General features: G+C 47.5%; 1 protein-coding gene and 1 long non-coding RNA gene across 5 annotated transcripts in view; one reads left to right on the top strand and one right to left on the bottom strand.

The window, feature by feature from the left end:
* Positions 1-22,258, top strand: part of LOC125774556 (uncharacterized) — a 177,701-nt gene that overhangs the window by 67,878 nt on the left and 87,565 nt on the right. The window lies entirely within an intron of this gene.
* LOC125774560 (uncharacterized) lies at positions 9,136-11,969 on the bottom strand. Its single transcript, XR_007421045.1, has 3 exons — positions 11,849-11,969; positions 10,295-11,232; positions 9,136-9,678 (listed from the first exon to the last, which is right to left on the bottom strand). It is a non-coding gene; the product is annotated as an uncharacterized LOC125774560 (long non-coding RNA).

Consider the following 22,258-nt stretch of genomic DNA (forward strand, 5'->3'; position numbering starts at 1 on the left):
ACACCGTAGCCAAGACACCTTAGCCAAGACACATTAGCCAAGACACCTTAGCCAAGACACCTCAGCCAAGACACCTTAGCCAAGACACCTTAGCCAAGACACCTTAGCCAAGACACCTTAGCCAAGACACCTTAGCCAAGACACATTAGCCAAGACACCTTAGCCAAGACACCTTAGCCAAGACACATTAGCCAAGACACCTTAGCCAAGACACCTTAGCCAAGACACCTTAGCCAAGACACCTTAGCCAAGACACATTAGCCAAGACACCTTAGCCAAGACACCTTAGCCGAGACACCTTAGCCAAGACACCTTAGCCAAGACACCTTAGCCAAGACACCTTAGCCAAGACACATTAGCCAAGACACATTAGCCGAGACACCTTAGCCAAGACACCGTAGCCAAGACACATTAGCCAAGACACCTTAGCCAAGACACATTAGCCAAGACACCTTAGCCAAGACACCTTAGCCAAGACACCTTAGCCAAGACACATTAGCCAAGACACATTAGCCGAGACACCTTAGCCAAGACACCGTAGCCAAGACACATTAGCCAAGACACCTTAGCCAAGACACATTAGCCAAGACACCTTAGCCAAGACACCTTAGCCAAGACGCCTTAGCCAAGACACATTAGCCAAGACACCTTAGCCAAGTCACCTTAGCCAAGACACATTAGCCAAGACACCTTAGCCAAGACACCTTAGCCAAGACACATTAGCCAAGACACATTAGCCAAGACACATTAGCCAAGACACCTTAGCCAAGACACCTTAGCCAAGACACCTTAGCCAAGACACATTAGCCAAGACACATTAGCCAAGACACCTTAGCCAAGACACATTAGCCGAGACACTTTAGCCAAGACACATTAGCCGAGACACCTTAGCCAAGACACCTTAGCCAAGACACCTTAGCCAAGACACCTTAGCCAAGACACATTAGCCAAGACACCTTAGCCAAGACACCTTAGCCAAGACACCTTAGCCAAGACACATTAGCCAAGACACCTTAGCCAAGACACCTTAGCCAAGACACCTTAGCCAAGACACCTTAGCCAAGACACCTTAGCCAAGACACCTTAGCCAAGACACATTAGCCAAGACACATTAGCCGAGACACCTTAGCCAAGACACCGTAGCCAAGACACCTTAGCCAAGACACATTAGCCAAGGCACCTTAGCCAAGACACCTCAGCCAAGACACCTTAGCCAAGACACCTTAGCCAAGACACCTTAGCCAAGACACCTTAGCCAAGACACCTTAGCCAAGACACATTAGCCAAGACACCTTAGCCAAGACACCTTAGCCAAGACACCTTAGCCAAGACACCTTAGCCAAGACACCTTAGCCAAGACACCTTAGCCAAGACACATTAGCCAAGACACCTTAGCCAAGACACCTTAGCCGAGACACCTTAGCCAAGACACCGTAGCCAAGACACATTAGCCAAGACACCTTAGCCAAGACACATTAGCCAAGACACCTTAGCCAAGACACCTTAGCCAAGACACCTTAGCCAAGACACATTAGCCAAGACACCTTAGCCAAGACACCTTAGCCAAGACACATTAGCCAAGACACCTTAGCCAAGACACCTTAGCCAAGACACCTTAGCCAAGACGCCTTAGCCAAGACACATTAGCCAAGACACCGTAGCCAAGACACATTAGCCAAGACACCTTAGCCAAGACACATTAGCCAAGACACCTTAGCCAAGACACATTAGCCAAGACACATTAGCCGAGACACCTTAGCCAAGACACATTAGCCAAGACACCTTAGCCAAGACACATTAGCCAAGACACCTTAGCCAAGACACCTTAGCCAAGACACATTAGCCAAGACACCTTAGCCAAGACACCTTAGCCAAGACACCTTAGCCAAGACACATTAGCCAAGACACATTAGCCGAGACACTTTAGCCAAGACACATTAGCCAAGACACCTTAGCCAAGACACATTAGCCAAGACACCTTAGCCAAGACACCTTAGCCGAGACACCTTAGCCAAGACACATTAGCCGAGACACCTTAGCCAAGACACCTTAGCCAAGACACCTTAGCCAAGACACCTTAGCCAAGACACATTAGCCAAGACACCTTAGCCAAGACACCTTAGCCAAGACACCTTAGCCAAGACACATTAGCCAAGACACCTTAGCCGAGACACATTAGCCAAGACACCTTAGCCAAGACACCTTAGCCAAAACACATTAGCCAAGACACATTAGCTGAGACACATTAGCCGAGACACATAAGCCGAGACACCTTAGCCAAGACACCTTAGCCAAGACACATAAGCCAAGACACCTTAGCCAAGACACCTCAGCCAAGACACCTTAGCAAAGACACCTTAGCCAAGACACCTTAGCCAAGACACCTTAGCCAAGACACCTTATCCAAGACACCTTAGCCAAGACACCTTAGCCAAGACACCTTAGCAAAGACACCTTAGCCAAGACACCTTAGCCAAGACACCTTAGCCAAGACACCTTATCCAAGACACCTTAGCCAAGACACCTTAGCCAAGACACCTTAGCCAAGACACCTTAGCCAAGACACATTAGCCGAGACACCTTAGCCAAGACACCTTAGCCAAGACACATTAGCCAAGACACATTAGAAAAGACACATTAGCCAAGACACCTTAGCCAAGACACCTTAGCCAAGACACCTTAGCCAAGACACATTAGCCAAGACACCTTAGCCAAGACACCTTAGCCAAGACACATTAGCCGAGACACATTAGTCAAGACACCTTAGCCGAGACACATTAGCCAAGACACCTTAGCCAAGACACCTTAGCCTAGACACATTAGCCGAGACACATTAGCCAAGACACATTAGCCGAGACACTTTAGCCAAGACACATTAGCCAAGACACCTTAGCCAAGACACCTTAGCCAAGACACCTTAGCCAAGACACCTTAGCCAAGGCACCTTAGCCAAGACACCTTAGCCAAGACACATTAGCCAAGACACCTCAGCCAAGACACCTTAGCCGAGACACATTAGCCAAGACATATTAGCCGAGACACTTTAGCCAAGACACATTAGCCAAGACACCTTAGCCAAGACACATTAGCCAAGACACCTTAGCCAAGACACCTTAGCCAAGACACCTTAGCCAAGACACATTAGCCGAGACACCTTAGCCAAGACACCGTAGCCAAGACACCTTAGCCAAGACACCTTAGCCAAGACACATTAGCCAAGACACCTTAGCCAAGACACATTAGCCAAGACACCTTAGCCAAGACACATTAGCCAAGACACATTAGCCGAGACACTTTAGCCAAGACACATTAGCCAAGACACATTAGCCGAGACATCTTAGCCAAGACACCTTAGCCAAGACACCTTAGCCAAGACACCTTAGCCAAGACACCTTAGCCAAGACACATTTGCCAAGGCACCTTAGCCAAGACACATTAGCCGAGACACATTAGCCGAGACACATTAGCCGAGACACCTTAGCCAAGACACCTTGACCAAGACACATAAGCCAAGACACCTTAGCCAAGACACCTTAGCCAAGACACTTTAGCCAAGACACATTAGCCGAGACACCTTAGCCAAGACACATTTTCCAAGACACCTTAGCCAAGACACATTAGCCGAGACACATTAGCCAAGACACTTTAGCCAAGACACATTAGCCGAGACACCTCAGCCAAGACACTTTAGCCAAGACACATTAGCCGAGACACATTAGCCAAGACAAATTAGCCAAGACACATTAGCCAAGACACCTTAGCCAAGACACCTTAGCCAAGACACATTAGCAAAGACACATTAGCCAAGACACCTTAGCCAAGACACATTAGCCAAGACACCTTAGCCAAGACACCTTAGCCAAGACACCTTAACCAAGACACCTTAGCAAAGACACCTTAGCCAAGACACATTAGCCAAGACACATTAGCCAAGACACATTAGCCAAGACACCTTAGCCAAGACACCTTAGCCAAGACACCTTAGCCAAGACACATTAGCCAAGACACCTTAGCCAAGACACCTTAGCCAAGACACATTAGCCGAGACACATTAGTCAAGACACCTTAGCCGAGACTCATTAGCCAAGACACCTTAGCCAAGACACCTTAGCCTAGACACATTAGCCGAGACACATTAGCCAAGACACATTAGCCGAGACACTTTAGCCAAGACACATTAGCCAAGACACCTTAGCCAAGACACCTTAGCCAAGACACCTTAGCCAAGACACCTTAGCCAAGGCACCTTAGCCAAGACACCTTAGCCAAGACACATTAGCCAAGACACCTCAGCCAAGACACCTTAGCCGAGACACATTAGCCAAGACATATTAGCCGAGACACTTTAGCCAAGACACATTAGCCAAGACACCTTAGCCAAGACACATTAGCCAAGACACCTTAGCCAAGACACCTTAGCCAAGACACCTTAGCCAAGACACATTAGCCGAGACACCTTAGCCAAGACACCGTAGCCAAGACACCTTAGCCAAGACACCTTAGCCAAGACACATTAGCCAAGACACCTTAGCCAAGACACATTAGCCAAGACACCTTAGCCAAGACACATTAGCCAAGACACATTAGCCAAGACACATTAGCCGAGACACTTCAGCCAAGACACATTAGCCAAGACACATTAGCCGAGACATCTTAGCCAAGACACCTTAGCCAAGACACCTTAGCCAAGACACCTTAGCCAAGACACCTTAGCCAAGACACATTTGCCAAGACACCTTAGCCAAGACACATTAGCCGAGACACATTAGCCGAGACACATTAGCCGAGACACCTTAGCCAAGACACCTTGACCAAGACACATAAGCCAAGACACCTTAGCCAAGACACCTTAGCCAAGACACTTTAGCCAAGACACATTAGCCGAGACACCTTAGCCAAGACACATTTGCCAAGACACCTTAGCCAAGACACATTAGCCGAGACACATTAGCCAAGACACTTTAGCCAAGACACATTAGCCGAGACACCTCAGCCAAGACACTTTAGCCAAGACACATTAGCCGAGACACATTAGCCAAGACAAATTAGCCAAGACACATTAGCCAAGACACCTTAGCCAAGACACCTTAGCCAAGACACATTAGCAAAGACACATTAGCCAAGACACCTTAGCCAAGACACATTAGCCAAGACACCTTAGCCAAGACACCTTAGCCAAGACACCTTAACCAAGACACCTTAGCAAAGACACCTTAGCCAAGACACATTAGCCAAGACACATTAGCCAAGACACATTAGCCAAGACACCTTAGCCAAGACACCTTAGCCAAGACACCTTAGCCAAGACACCGTAGCCAAGACACATTAGCCAAGACACATTAGCCAAGACACCTTAGCCAAGACACCTTAGCCAAGACACATTAGCCAAGACACATTAGCCGAGACACCTTAGCCAAGACACATTAGCCAAGACACCTTAGCCAAGACACCTTAACCAAGACACATTAGCCAAGACACCTTAGCCAAGACTCCTAAGCCAAGACACATTAGCCAAGACACCTTAGCCAAGACACATGCGCCGAGACACTTTAGCCAAGACACATTAGCCGAGACACCTTAGCCAAGACACCTTAGCCAAGACACCTTAGCCAAAACACATTAGCCAAGACACCTTAGCCAAGACACCTTAGCCAAGACACCTTAGCCAAGACACCTTAGCCAAGACACCTTAGCCAAGACACCTGAGCCAAGACACCTTAGCCAAGACACATTAGCCAAGACACGTTAGCCAAGACACCTTAGCCAAGACACATTAGCCAAGACACATTAACCAAGACACCTTAGCCAAGACACCTTAGCCAAGACACATTAGCCAAGACACCTTAGCCAAGACACCTTAGCCAAGACACCATAACCAAGACACCTTAGCCAAGACACCTTAGCCAAGACACCTTAGCCAAGACACATTAGCCAAGACACCTTAGCCGAGACACCTTAGCCAAAACAAATTAGCCGAGACACATTAGCCAAGACACATTAGCCAAGACACCTTAGCCAAGACACCTTAGCCAAGACACCTTAGCCAAGACACATTAGCCAAGACACATTAGCCAAGACACCTTAGCCAAGACACCTTAGCCAAGACACCTTAGCAAAGACACCTTAGCCAAGACACCTTAGCCAAGACACATTAGCCAAGACACCTTAGCCAAGACACCTTAGCCATGACACCTTAGCCAAGACACCTTAGCCAAGACACCTTAGCCAAGACACCTTAGCCAAGACACCTTAGCCAAGACACCTTAGCCAAGACATATAAGATAAGACACCTTAGCCAAGACACCTTAGCCAAGACACATTAGCCAAGACACCTTAGCCAAGACACCTTAGCCAAGACACCTTAGCCGAGACACATTAGCCAAGACACCTTAGCCAAGACACATTAGCCAAGACACATTAGCCGAGACACATTAGCCAAGACACATAAGCCAAGACACCTTAGCCAAGACACCTTAGCCAAACCACCTTAGCCAAGACACATTAGCCAAGACACATTAGCCAAGACACCTTAGCCAAGACACCTTAGCCAAGACACCTTAGCCGAGACACATTAGCCAAGACACCTTAGCCAAGACACATTAGCCAAGACACATTAGCCGAGACACATTAGCCAAGACACATTAGCCAAGACACCTTAGCCAAGACACCTTAGCCAAGACACATTAGCCAAGACACATTAGCCAAGACACCTTAGCCAAGACACCTTAGCCAAGACACCTTAGCCAAGACACATTAGCCGAGACACATTAGCCAAGACACATAAGCCAAGACACATTAGCCAAGACACCTTAGCCAAGACACCTTAGCCAAGACACCTCAGCCAAGACACCTTAGCCAAGACACATTAGCCAAGACACCTTAGCCAAGACACATTAGCCAAGACACATTAGCAGAGACACATTAGCCAAGACACCTTAGCCAAAAAACCTTAGCCAAGACACATTAGCCGAGACACATTAGCCAAGACACCTTAGCCAAGACACATTAGCCAAGACACCTTAGCCAAGACACCTTAGCCAAGACACCTTAGCCAAGACACATTAGCCAAGACACCTTAGCCAAGACACCTTAGCCAAGACACCTTAGCCAAGACACCTTAGCCAAGACACATTAACCAAGACACCTTAGCCAAGACACCTTAGCCAAGACACTTTAGCCAAGACACATCAGCCGAGACACATTAGCCAAGACACATTAGCCAAGACACCTTAGCCAAGACACCTTAGCCAAGACACCTTAGCCAAGACACATTAGCCAAGACACATTAGCCAAGACACCTTAGCCAAGACACATTAGCCAAGACACCTTAGCCGAGACACCTTAGCCAAGACACCTTAGCCAAGACACCTTAGCCAAGACACATTAGCCAAGACACCTTAGCCAAGACACCTTAGTCAAGACACCTTAGCCAAGACACATTAGCCAAGACACCTTAGCCGAGACAAATTAGCCAAAACACATAAGCCAAGACACATTAGCCAAGACACCTTAGCCAAGACACCTTAGCCAAGACACCTTAGCCAAGACACATTAGCCAAGACACATTAGCCAAGACACCTTAGCCAAGACACCTTAGCCAAGACACTTTAGCCAAGACACCTTAGCCAAGACACCTTAGCCAAGACACCTTAACCAAGACACTTTAGCCGAGACACATTAGCCAAGACACCTTAGCCAAGACACCTTAGCCAAGACACCTTAGCCAAGACACATTAGCCAAGACACCTTAGCCAAGACACCTTAGCCAAGACACCTTAGCCAAGACACATTAGCCAAGACACCTTAGCCAAGACACCTTAGCCAAGACACTTTAGCCAAGACACATCAGCCGAGACACCTTAGCCAAGACACCTTAGCCAAGACACCTTAGCCAAGACACATTAGCCAAGACACCTTAGCCAAGACACCTTAGCCAAGACACCTTAGCCAAGACACTTTAGCCATGACACATTAGCCAAGACACCTTAGCCAAGACACCTTAGCCAAGACACCTTAGCCAAGACACCTTAGCCAAGACACCTTAGCCAAGGCACCTTAGCCAAGACACATTAGCCAAGACACCTTAGCCAAGACACCTTAGCCAAGACACCTTAGCCAAGACACATAAGCCAAGACACCTTAGCCGAGACACATTAGCCAAAACACATAAGCCAAGACACATTAGCCAAGACACCTTAGCCAAGACACCTTAGCCAAGACACCTTAGCCAAGACACATTAGCCAAGACACATTAGCCAAGACACCTTAGCCAAGACACCTTAGCCAAGACACCTTAGCCAAGACACATTAGCCAAGACACATTAGCCAAGACACCTTAGCCAAGACACATTAGCCAAGACACCTTAGCCGAGACACCTTAGCCAAGACACCTTAGCCAAGACACATTAGCCAAGACACATTAGCCAAGACACCTTAGCCAAGACACCTTAGCCAAGACACATTAGCCAAGACACCTTAGCCGAGACACCTTAGCCAAGACACCTTAGCCAAGACTCATTAGCCAAGACACATTAGCCAAGACACCTTAGCCGAGACACCTTAGCCAAGACACCTTAGCCAAGACACTTTAGCCAAGACACCTTAGCCAAGACACCTTAGCCAAGACACCTTAACCAAGACACTTTAGCCGAGACACATTAGCCAAGACACCTTAGCCAAGACACATTAGCCAAGACACATTAGCCAAGACACATAAGCCAAGACACCTTAGCCGAGACACATTAGCCAAAACACATAAGCCAAGACACATTAGCCAAGACACCTTAGCCAAGACACCTTAGCCAAGACACTTTAGCCAAGACACATCAGCCGAGACACCTTAGCCAAGACACCTTAGCCAAGACACCTTAGCCAAGACACATTAGCCAAGACACCTTAGCCAAGACACCTTAGCCAAGACACCTTAGCCAAGACACTTTAGCCATGACACATTAGCCAAGACACCTTAGCCAAGACACCTTAGCCAAGACACCTTAGCCAAGACACCTTAGCCAAGACACCTTAGCCAAGGCACCTTAGCCAAGACACATTAGCCAAGACACCTTAGCCAAGACACCTTAGCCAAGACACCTTAGCCAAGACACATAAGCCAAGACACCTTAGCCGAGACACATTAGCCAAAACACATAAGCCAAGACACATTAGCCAAGACACCTTAGCCAAGACACCTTAGCCAAGACACCTTAGCCAAGACACATTAGCCAAGACACATTAGCCAAGACACCTTAGCCAAGACACCTTAGCCAAGACACCTTAGCCAAGACACATTAGCCAAGACACCTTAGCCAAGACACATTAGCCAAGACACATTAGCCAAGACACCTTAGCCGAGACACATTAGCCAAGACACATTAGCCAAGACACCTTAGCCAAGACACCTTAGCCAAGACACCTTAGCCAAGACACATTAGCCAAGACACATTAGCCAAGACACCTTAGCCAAGACACATTAGCCAAGACACCTTAGCCGAGACACCTTAGCCAAGACACCTTAGCCAAGACACATTAGCCAAGACACATTAGCCAAGACACCTTAGCCAAGACACCTTAGTCAAGACACCTTAGCCAAGACACATTAGCCAAGACACCTTAGCCGAGACACATTAGCCAAAACACATAAGCCAAGACACATTAGCCAAGACACCTTAGCCAAGACACCTTAGCCAAGACACCTTAGCCAAGACACATTAGCCAAGACACATTAGCCAAGACACCTTAGCCAAGACACCTTAGCCAAGACACTTTAGCCAAGACACCTTAGCAAAGACACCTTAGCCAAGACACCTTAACCAAGACACTTTAGCCGAGACACATTAGCCAAGACACCTTAGCCAAGACACCTTAGCCAAGACACCTTAGCCAAGACACATTAGCCAAGACACCTTAGCCAAGACACCTTAGCCAAGACACCTTAGCCAAGACACATTAGCCAAGACACCTTAGCCAAGACACCTTAGCCAAGACACTTTAGCCAAGACACATCAGCCGAGACACCTTAGCCAAGACACCTTAGCCAAGACACCTTAGCCAAGACACATTAGCCAAGACACCTTAGCCAAGACACCTTAGCCAAGACACCTTAGCCAAGACACTTTAGCCATGACACATTAGCCAAGACACCTTAGCCAAGACACCTTAGCCAAGACACCTTAGCCAAGACACCTTAGCCAAGACACCTTAGCCAAGGCACCTTAACCAAGACACATTAGCCAAGACACCTTAGCCAAGACACCTTAGCCAAGACACCTTAGCCAAGACACATAAGCCAAGACACCTTAGCCAAGACACCTTAGCCAAGACACATTAGCCAAGACACCTTAGCCAAGACACCTTAGCCAAGACACTTTAGCCAAGACACCTTAGCCAAGACACCTTAGCCAAGACACCTTAGCCAAGACACATTAGCCTAGACACCTTAGCCAAGACACCTTAGCCAAGACACCTTAGCCAAGACACCTTAGCCAAGACACCTTAGCCAAGACACCTTAGCCAAGACACCTTAGCCAAGACACCTTAGCCAAGACACCTTAGCCAAGACACCTTAGCCAAAACACTTTAGCCAAGACACCTTAGCCAAGACACCTTAGCCAAGACACATTAGCCAAGACACCTTAGCCAAGACACATTAGCCAAAACACATAAGCCAAGACACATTAGCCAAGACACTTTAGCCAAGACACATTAGCCAAAACACATAAGCCAAGACACATTAGCCAAGACACCTTAGCCAAGACACCTTAGCCAAGACACATTAGCCAAGACACTTTAGCCAAGACACATTAGCCAAAACACATAAGCCAAGACACATTAGCCAAGACACCTTAGCCAAGACACCTTAGCCAAGACACCTTAGCCAAGACACCTTAGCCAAGACACCTTAGCCAAAACACTTTAGCCAAGACACTTTAGCCAAGACACTTTAGCCAAGACACATTAGCCAAGACACCTTAGCCGAGACACATTAGCCAAGACACTTTAGCCAAGACACATTAGCCAAGACACCTTAGCCAAGACACCTTAGCCAAGACAACTTAGCCAAGACACATTAGCCAAGACACCTTAGCCGAGACACCTTAGCCAAGACACCTTAGCCAAGACACATTAGCCAAGACACCTTAGCCAAGACACCTTAGCCAAGACACATTAGCCAAGACACATTAGCCAAGACACCTTAGCCAAGACACCTTAGCCAAGACACCTTAGCAAAGACACCTTAGCCAAGACACCTTAGCCAAGACACATTAGCCAAGACACCTTAGCCAAGACACCTTAGCCAAGACACCTTAGCCAAGACACCTTAGCCAAGACACTTTAGCCAAGACACATTAGCCAAGACACTTTAGCCAAGACACTTTAGCCAAGACACATTAGCCAAGACACCTTAGCCGAGACACATTAGCCAAGACACCTTAGCCAAGACACTTTAGCCAAGACACATTAGCCAAGACACCTTAGCCGAGACACATTAGCCAAGACACTTTAGCCAAGACACATTAGCCAAGACACCTTAGCCAAGACACATTAGCCAAGACACATTAGAAAAGACACCTTAGCCAAGACACCTTAGCCAAGACACCTTAGCCAAGACACTTTAGCCAAGACACATTAGCCGAGACACATTAGCCAAAACACATAAGCCAAGACACATTAGCCAAGACACCTTAGCCAAGACACCTTAGCCAAGACACCTTAGCCAAGACACCTTAGCCAAGACACCTTAGCCAAGACACCTTAGCCAAGACACCTTAGCCAAGACACATTAGCCAAGACACCTTAGCCAAGACACCTTAGCCAAGACACCTTAGCCAAGACACCTTAGAAAAGACACATTAGCCAAGACACATTAGCCAAGACACCTTAGCCAAGACACCTTAGCCAAGACACCTTAGCAAAGACACCTTAGCCAAGACACCTTAGCCAAGACACATTAGCCAAGACACCTTAGCCAAGACACCTTAGCCAAGACACCATAGCCAAGACACCTTATCCAAGACACCTTAGCCAAGACACCTTAGCCAAGACACATTAGCCAAGACACATTAGCCAAGAAACCTTGGCCGAGACACCTTAGCCAAGACACCTTAGCCAAGACACCTTAGCCAAGACACCTTAGCCAAGACACCTTAGCCAAGACACCTTAGCCAAGACACATTAGCCAAGACACATTAGCCAAGACACCTTAGCCAAGACACCTTAGCCAAGACACCTTAGCCAAGACACATTAGCCAAGACACCTTAGCCAAAACACCTTAGCCAAGAAACCTTAGCCGAGACACATTAGCCAAGACACCTTAGCCAAGACACCTAAGCCAAGACACCTTAGCCAAGACACATTAGCCGAGACACATTAGCCAAGACACCTTAGCCAAGACACATTAGCCAAGACACATTAGCCAAGACACATTAGCCAAGACACCTTAGCCAAGACACCTTAGCCAAGACACATTAGCCAAGACACCTTAGCCAAGACACCTTAGCCAAGACACATTAGCCGAGACACATTAGCCAAAACACCTTAGCCAAGACACATTAGCCAAGACACCTTAGCCAAGACACATTAGCCAAGACACATTAGCCAAGACACATTAGCCAAGACACCTTAGCCAAGACACATTAGCCGAGACACATTAGCCAAGACACCTTAGCCAAGACACCTTAGCCAAGACTCCTTAGCCAAGACACCTTAGCCAAGACACCTTAGCCAAGACACATTAGCCAAGACACCTTAGCCAAAACACCTTAGCCAAGAAACCTTAGCCGAGACACATTAGCCAAGACACCTTAGCCAAGACACCTTAGCCAAGACACCTTAGCCAAGACACCTTAGCCAAGACACCTTAGCCAAGACACCTTAGCCAAGACACATTAGCCGAGACACATTAGCCAAGACACCTTAGCCAAGACACATTAGCCAAGACACATTAGCCAAGACACATTAGCCAACACACGTTAGCCAAGACACCTTAGCCAAGACACATTAGCCAAGACACCTTAGCCAAGACACCTTAGCCAAGACACATTAGCCGAGACACATTAGCCAAAACACCTTAGCCAAGACACATTAGCCAAGACACCTTAGCCAAGACACATTAGCCAAGACACATTAGCCAAGACACATTAGCCAAGACACCTTAGCCAAGACACATAAGCCGAGACACATTAGCCAAGACACCTTAGCCAAGACACCTTAGCCAAGACACCTTAGCAAAGACACCTTAGCCAAGACACATTAGCCAAGACACCTTAGCCAAAACACCTTAGCCAAGAAACCTTAGCCGAGACACATTAGCCAAGACACCTTAGCCAAGACACCTTAGCCAAGACACCTTAGCCAAGACACCTTAGCCAAGACACCTTAGCCAAGACACATTAGCCGAGACACATTAGCCAAGACACCTTAGCCAAGACACCTTAGCCAAGACACATTAGCCAAGACACCTTAGCCAAGACACCTTAGCCAAGACACCTTAGCCAAGACACATTAGCCAAGACACCTTAGCCAAGACACCTTAGCCAAGACACCTTAGCCAAAACACCTTAGCCAAGAAACCTTAGCCGAGACACATTAGCCAAGACACCTTAGCCAAGACACCTTAGCCAAGACACCTTAGCCAAGACACCTTAGCCAAGACACCTTAGCCAAGACACATTAGCCGAGACACATTAGCCAAAACACCTTAGCCAAGACATATTAGATAAGACACCTTAGCCAAGACACCTTAGCCAAGACACCTTAGCCAAGACACCTTAGCCAAGACACCTTAGCCAAGACACATTAGCCAAGACACATTAGCCAAGACACCTTAGCCAAGACACCTTAGCCAAGACACCTTAGCCAAGACACCTTAGCCAAGACACATTAGCCAAGACACCTTAGCCAAAACACCTTAGCCAAGAAACCTTAGCCGAGACACATTAGCCAAGACACCTTAGCCAAGACACCTTAGCCAAGACACCTTAGCCAAGACACCTTAGCCAAGACACCTTAGCCAAGACACATTAGCCGAGACACATTAGCCAAGACACCTTAGCCAAGACACATTAGCCAAGACACATTAGCCAAGACACATTAGCCAAGACACGTTAGCCAAGACACCTTAGCCAAGACACATTAGCCAAGACACCTTAGCCAAGACACCTTAGCCAAGACACATTAGCCGAGACACATTAGCCAAAACACCGTAGCCAAGACACATTAGCCAAGACACCTTAGCCAAGACACATTAGCCAAGACACATTAGCCAAGACACATTAGCCAAGACACCTTAGCCAAGACACATTAGCCGAGACACATTAGCCAAGACACCTTAGCCAAGACACATTAGAAAAGACACCTTAGCCAAGACACCTTAGCCAAGACACATTAGCCAAGACACCTTAGCCAAGACACATTAGCCAAGACACATTAGCCAAGACACCTTAGCCAAGACACCTTAGCCAAGACACATTAGCCAAGACACATTAGCCAAGACACCTTAGCCAAGACACATTAGCCAAGACACATTAGCCAAGACACATTAGCCAAGACACATTAGCCAAGACACCTTAGCCAAGACACATTAGCCGAGACACATTAGCCTAGACACCTTAGCCAAGACACATTAGCCAAGACACCTTAACTAAGACACCTTAGCCAAGACACCTTAGCCAAGACACATTAGCCAAGACACATTAGCCAAGACACATTAGCCAAGACACCTTAGCCAAGACACATTAGCCAAGACACCTTAGCCAAGACACATTAGCCGAGACACATTAGCCAAGACACCTTAGCCAAGACACATTAGCCAAGACACCTTAGCCAAGACACCTTAGCCAAGACACCTTAGCCAAGACACATTAGCCAAGACACCTTAACTAAGACACCTTAGCCAAGACACCTTAGCCGAGATTCATTAGCCAAGACACCTTAGCCAAGACACATTAGCCAAGACACCTTAGCCAAGACACCTTAGCCAAGACACCTTAGCCAAGACACCTTAGCCAAGACACCTTAGCCAAGACACCTTAACTAAGACACCTTAGCCAAGACACCTTAGCCGAGATTCATTAGCCAAGACACCTTAGCCAAGACACCTTAGCCAAGACACCTTAGCCAAGACACATTAGCCGAGACACATTAGCCAAGACACCTTAGCCAAGACACATTAGCCAAGACACCTTAGCCAAGACACCTTAGCCAAGACACCTTAGCCAAGACACATTAGCCAAGACACCTTAGCCAAGACACATTAGCCAAGACACATTAGCCAAGACACCTTAGCCAAGACACCTTAGCCAAGACACATTAGCCAAGACACATTAATCAGGATACATAAGCCAAGACACATTAGCCAAGACACATTAGCCAAGACACCTTAGCCAAGACACCTTAGCCAAGACACATTAGCCGAGACACATTAGTCAAGACACACTAGCCAAGACACTTTAGCCAAGACACATTAGCCAAGACACCTTAGCCAAGACACCTTAGCCAAGACACATTAGCCAAGACACAATAGCCAAGACACATTAGCCAAGACACCTTAGCCAAGACACATTAGCCGAGACACATTAGCCAAGACACCTTAGCCAAGACACATTAGCCAAGACACCTTAGCCAAGACACCTTAGCCAAGACACATTAGCCAAGACACATTAGCCAAGACACCTTAACTAAGACACCTTAGCCAAGACACCTTAGCCGAGATTCATTAGCCAAAACACCTTAGCCAAGACACGTTAGCCAAGACACCTTAGCCAAGACACATTAGCCAAGACACCTTAGCCAAGACACCTTAGCCAAGACACCTTAGCCAAGACACATTAGCCAAGACACCTTAACTAAGACACCTTAGCCAAGACACCTTAGCCGAGATTCATTAGCCAAGACACCTTAGCCAAGACACCTTAGCCAAGACACCATAGCCAAGACACATTAGCCGAGACACATTAGCCAAGACACCTTAGCCAAGACACATTAGCCAAGACACCTTAGCCAAGACACCTTAGCCAAGACACCTTAGCCAAGACACATTAGCCAAGACACCTTAATTAAGACACCTTAGCCAAGACACCTTAGCCGAGATTCATTAGCCAAGACACCTTAGCCAAGACACCTTAGCCAAGACACATTAGCCAAGACACCTTAGCCAAGACACATTAGCCAAGACACCTTAGCCAAGACACCTTAGCCAAGACACCTTAGCCAAGACACATTAGCCAAAACACTTTAGCCAAGACACCTTAGCCAAGACACCTTAGCCAAGACACATTAGCCAAGACACCTTAGCCGAGACACATTAGCCAAGACACCTTAGCCAAGACACCTTAGCCAAGACACATTAGCCGAGACACCTTAGCCAAGACACCTTAGCCAAGACACCTTAGCCAAGACACCTTAGCCAAGACACTTTAGCCAAGACACCTTAGCCAAGACACCTTAGCCAAGACACATTAGCCAAGACACCTTAGCCGAGACACATTAGCCAAGACACCTTAGCCAAGACACCCTAGCCAAGACACCTTAGCCGAGACACATTAGCCAAGACACCTTAGCCAAGACACCTTAGCTAAGACACATTAGCCAAGACACCTTAGCCAAGACACATTAGCCGAGACACATTAGCCAAGACACCTTAGCCAAGACACATTAAGCGAGACACATTAGCCAAGACACCTTAGCTAAGACACCTTAGCCAAGACACATTAGCCAAGACACTTTAGCCAAGACACCTTAGCCAAGGCACATTAGCCAAGACACCTTAGCCAAGACACATTAGCCAAGACACCTTAGCCAAGACACCTTAGCCAAGACACCTTAGCCAAGACACATTAGCCAAGACACCTTAATTAAGACACCTTAGCCAAGACACCTTAGCCGAGATTCATTAGCCAAGACACCTTAGCCAAGACACCTTAGCCAAGACACATTAGCCAAGACACCTTAGCCAAGACACATTAGCCAAGACAACTTAGCCAAGACACCTTAGCCAAGACACCTTAGCCAAGACACATTAGCCAAAACACTTTAGCCAAGACACCTTAGCCAAGACACCTTAGCCAAGACACATTAGCCAAGACACCTTAGCCGAGACACATTAGCCAAGACACCTTAGCCAAGACACCTTAGCCAAGACACATTAGCCGAGACACATTAGCCAAGACACATTAGCCAAGACACCTTAGCCAAGACACCTTAGCCAAGACACCTTAGCCAAGACACCTTAGCTAAGACACCTTAGCCAAGACACATTAGCCAAGACACCTTAGCCAAGACACCTTAGCCAAGACACTTTAGCCAAGACACCTTAGCCAAGACACTTTAGCCAAGACACCTTAGCCAAGACACCTTAGCCAAGACACATTAGCCAAGACACCTTAGCCGAGACACATTAGCCAAGACACCTTAGCCAAGACACCTTAGCCAAGACACATTAGCCGAGACACCTTAGCCAAGACACCTTAGCCAAGACACCTTAGCCAAGACACCTTAGCCAAGACACTTTAGCCAAGACACCTTAGCCAAGACACCTTAGCCAAGACACATTAGCCAAGACACCTTAGCCGAGACACATTAGCCAAGACACCTTAGCCAAGACACCTTAGCCAAGACACCTTAGCCGAGACACATTAGCCAAGACACCTTAGCCAAGACACCTTAGCTAAGACACATTAGCCAAGACACCTTAGCCAAGACACATTAGCCGAGACACATTAGCCAAGACACCTTAGCCAAGACACATTAAGCGAGACACATTAGCCAAGACACCTTAGCTAAGACACCTTAGCCAAGACACATTAGCCAAGACACTTTAGCCAAGACACCTTAGCCAAGGCACATTAGCCAAGACACCTTAGCCAAGACACATTAGCCAAGACACCTTAGCCGAGACACATTAGCCAAGACATTTTAGCCAAGACACATTAGCCGAGACACATTAGCCAAGACACCTTAGCCAAGACACCTTAGCCAAGACACATTAGCCAAGACACCTTAGCCAAGACACCTAAGCCAAGACACCTTAGCCGAGACACATTAGCCAAGACACTTTAGCCAAGACACCTTAGCCGAGACACATTAGCCAAGACACCTTAGCCAAGACACCTTAGCCAAGACACCTTAGCCAAGACACCTTAGCCAAGACACTTTAGCCAAGACACATTAGCCAAGACACCTTAGCCAAGACACCTTAGCCAAGACACCTTAGCCAAGACACCTTAGCCAAGACACATTAGCCAAGACACCTTAGCCAAGACACCTTAGTCGAAACACATTAGCCAAGACACATTAGCCAAGACACATTAGCCAAGACACCTCAGCCAAGACACCTTAGCCAAGACACCTTAGCCAAGACACCTTAGCCAAGACACCTTAGCCAAGACACCTTAGCCGAGACACATTAGCCAAGACACCTTAGCCAAGACACCTTAGCCAAGACACCTTAGCCAAGACACCTTAGCCAAGACACCTTAGCCAAGACACCTTAGCCAAGACACATTAGCCAAGACACCTTAGCCAAGACACCTTAGCCAAGACACCTTAGCCAAGACACATTAGCCAAGACACCTTAGCCAAGACACCTTAGCCGAGCTACATTAGCCAAGACACTTTAGCCAAGACACCTTACCCGAGACACATTAGCCAAGACACCTTAGCCAAGACACCTTAGCCGAGACACATTAGCCAAGACACCTAAGCAGAGACACCTTAGCCAAGACACCTTAGCCAAGACACCTTAGCCAAGACACCTTAGCCAAGACACATTAGCAAAGACACCTTAGCCAAGACACCTTAGCCAAGACACCTTAGCCAAGACACATTAGCCAAGACACCTTAGCCAAGACACCTTAGCCAAGACACATTAGCCAACACACCTTAGCCAAGACACCTTACCCGAGACACATTAGCCAAGACACCTTAGCCAAGACACCTTAGCCGAGACACATTAGCCAAGACACTTTAGCCAAGACACCTTAGCCAAGACACCTTAGCCAAGACACCTTAGCCAAGACACCTTAGCCAAGACACCTTAGCCAAGACACATTAGCCAAGACACCTTAGCCAAGACACCTTAGCCATAACACATTAGCCAAGACACCTTAGCCAAGACACCTTAGCCGAGACACATTAGCCAAGACACTTCAACCAAGACACCTTAGCCGAGACACATTAGCCAAGACACCTTAGCAGAGACACCTGAGCCAAGACACCTTAGCCAAGACACCTTAGCCAAGACACCTTAGCCAAGACACCTTAGCCAAGACACCTTAGCCAAGACACCTTAGCCAAGACACCTTAGCCAAGACACATTAGCCAAGACACATTAGCCAAGACACCTTAGCCAAGACACCTTAGCCAAGACACATTAGCCAAGACACCTTAGCCAAGACACCTTAGCCGAGACACATTAGCCAAGACACCTTAGCCAAGACACCTTAGCCGAGACACATTAGCCAAGACACCTTAGCCAAGACACATTAGCCAAGACACCTTAGCCAAGACACCTTAGCCAAGACACATTAGCCAAGACACCTTAGCCAAGACACCTTAGCCGAGACACATTAGCCAAGACACCTTAGCCAAGACACATTAGCCAAGACACATAAGCCAAGACGCTTTAGCCAAGACACCTTAGCCGAGACACATTAGCCAAGACACCTTAGCCAAGACACCTTAGCCAAGACACCTTAGCCAAGACACCTTAGCCAAGACACATTAGCCAAGACACCTTAGCCGAGACACATTAGCCAAGACACTTTAGCCAAGACACATTAGCTAAGACACCTTAGCCAAGACACATTAGCCAAGACACCTTAGCCAAGACACCTTAGCCAAGACACCTTAGCCAAGACACCTTAGCCAAGACACATTAGCCAAGACACCTTAGCCGAGACACATTAGCCAAGACACATTAGCCAAGACACCTTAGCAGAGACACCTGAGCCAAGACACCTTAGCCAAGACACCTTAGCCAAGACACCTTAGCCAAGACACATTAGCAAAGACACCTTAGCCAAGACACCTTAGCCAAGACACCTTAGCCAAGACACCTTAGCCAAGACACATTAGCCAAGACACCTTAGCCAAGACACCTTAGCCAAGACACCTTAGCCAAGACACATTAGCCAAGACACATTAGCCAAGACACATTAGCCAAGACACCTTAGCCAAGACACCTTAGCCAAGACACATTAGCCAAGACACCTTAGCCAAGACACCTTAGCCGAGACACATTAGCCAAGACACCTTAGCCAAGACACATTAGCCAAGACACATAAGCCAAGACGCTTTAGCCAAGACACCTTAGCCGAGACACATTAGCCAAGACACTTTAGCCAAGACACATTAGCTAAGACACCTTAGCCAAGACACATTAGCCAAGACACCTTAGCCAAGACACCTTAGCCAAGACACCTTAGCCAAGACACATTAGCCAAGACACCTTAGCCAAGACACCTTAGCCAAGACACCTTAGCCGAGACACATTAGCCAAGACACCTTAGCAGAGACACCTGAGCCAAGACACCTTAGCCAAGACACCTTAGCCAAGACACCTTAGCCAAGACACATTAGCAAAGACACCTTAGCCAAGACACCTTAGCCAAGACACCTTAGCCAAGACACCTTAGCCAAGACACATTAGCCAAGACACCTTAGCCAAGACACCTTAGCCAAGACACCTTAGCCAAGACACATTAGCCAAGACACATTAGCCAAGACACCTTAGCCAAGACACCTTAGCCAAGACACATTAGCCAAGACACCTTAGCCAAGACACCTTAGCCGAGACACATTAGCCAAGACACCTTAGCCAAGACACATTAGCCAAGACACATAATCCAAGACGCTTTAGCCAAGACACCTTAGCCGAGACACATTAGCCAAGACACCTTAGCCAAGACACCTTAGCCAAGACACCTTAGCCAAGACACCTTAGCCAAGACACATTAGCCAAGACACCTTAGCCGAGACACATTAGCCAAGACACTTTAGCCAAGACACATTAGCTAAGACACCTTAGCCAAGACACATTAGCCAAGACACCTTAGCCAAGACACCTTAGCCAAGACACCTTAGCCAAGACACCTTAGCCAAGACACATTAGCCAAGACACCTTAGCCGAGACACATTAGCCAAGACACATTAGCCAAGACACCTTAGCCAAGACTCCTAAGCCAAGACACCTTAGCCAAGACACCTTAGCCAAGACACATTAGCCAAGACACCTTAGCCAAGACACCTTAGCCAAGACACCTTTGCCAAGACACATTAGCCAAGACACATTAGCCAAGACACATTAGCCAAGACACCTTAGCCAAGACACCTTAGCCAAGACACCTTAGCCAAGACACCTTAGCCAAGACACATTAGCCAAGACACCTTAGCCAAGACACCTTAGCCAAGACACCTTAGCCAAGACACCTTAGCCAAGACACCTTAGCCAAGACACATTAGCCAAGACACCTAAGCCAAGACACATTAGCCAAGACACATTAGCCAAGACACATTACCCAAGACACATTAGCCAAGACACATTATCCAAGACACCTTAGCCAAGACATATTAGCCAAGACACATTAGCCAAGACACATTAGCCAAGACACATTAGCCAAGACACATTAGCCAAGACACCTTAGCCAAAACACATTAGCCAAGACACACTAGCCAAGACACATTAGCCGAAACACATTAGCCAAGACACCTTAGCCAAGACACATTAGCCAAGACACCTTAGCCAAGACACCTTAGCCAAGACACCTTAGCCAAGACACATTAGCCAAGACACCTTAACTAAGACACCTTAGCCAAGACACCTTAGCCGAGATTCATCAGCCAAGACACCTTAGCCAAGACACCTTAGCCAAGACACCTTAGCCAAGACACATTTGCCAAGACACCTTAGCCAAGACACCTTAGCCAAGACACCTTAGCCAAGACACTTTAGCCAAGACACCTTAGCCAAGACACCTTAGCCAAGACACAGTAGCCAAGACACAGTAGCCAAGACACCTTAGCCGAGACACATTAGCCAAGACACATTAGCCAAGACACATTAGCCAAGACACCTTAGCCAAGACACCTTAGCCAAGACACATTTGCCAAGACACCTTAGCCAAGACACCTTAGCCAAGACACCTTAGCCAAGACACCTTAGCCAAGACACTTTAGCCAAGACACCTTAGCCAAGACACCTTAGCCAAGACATATTAGCCAAGACACATTAGCCAAGACACCTTAGCCGAGACACATTAGCCA

Source organism: Anopheles funestus, unplaced genomic scaffold (assembly GCF_943734845.2).
Source record: "Anopheles funestus unplaced genomic scaffold, idAnoFuneDA-416_04 scaffold_30_ctg1, whole genome shotgun sequence".
Taxonomy (NCBI): Eukaryota; Metazoa; Arthropoda; class Insecta; order Diptera; family Culicidae; genus Anopheles; species Anopheles funestus.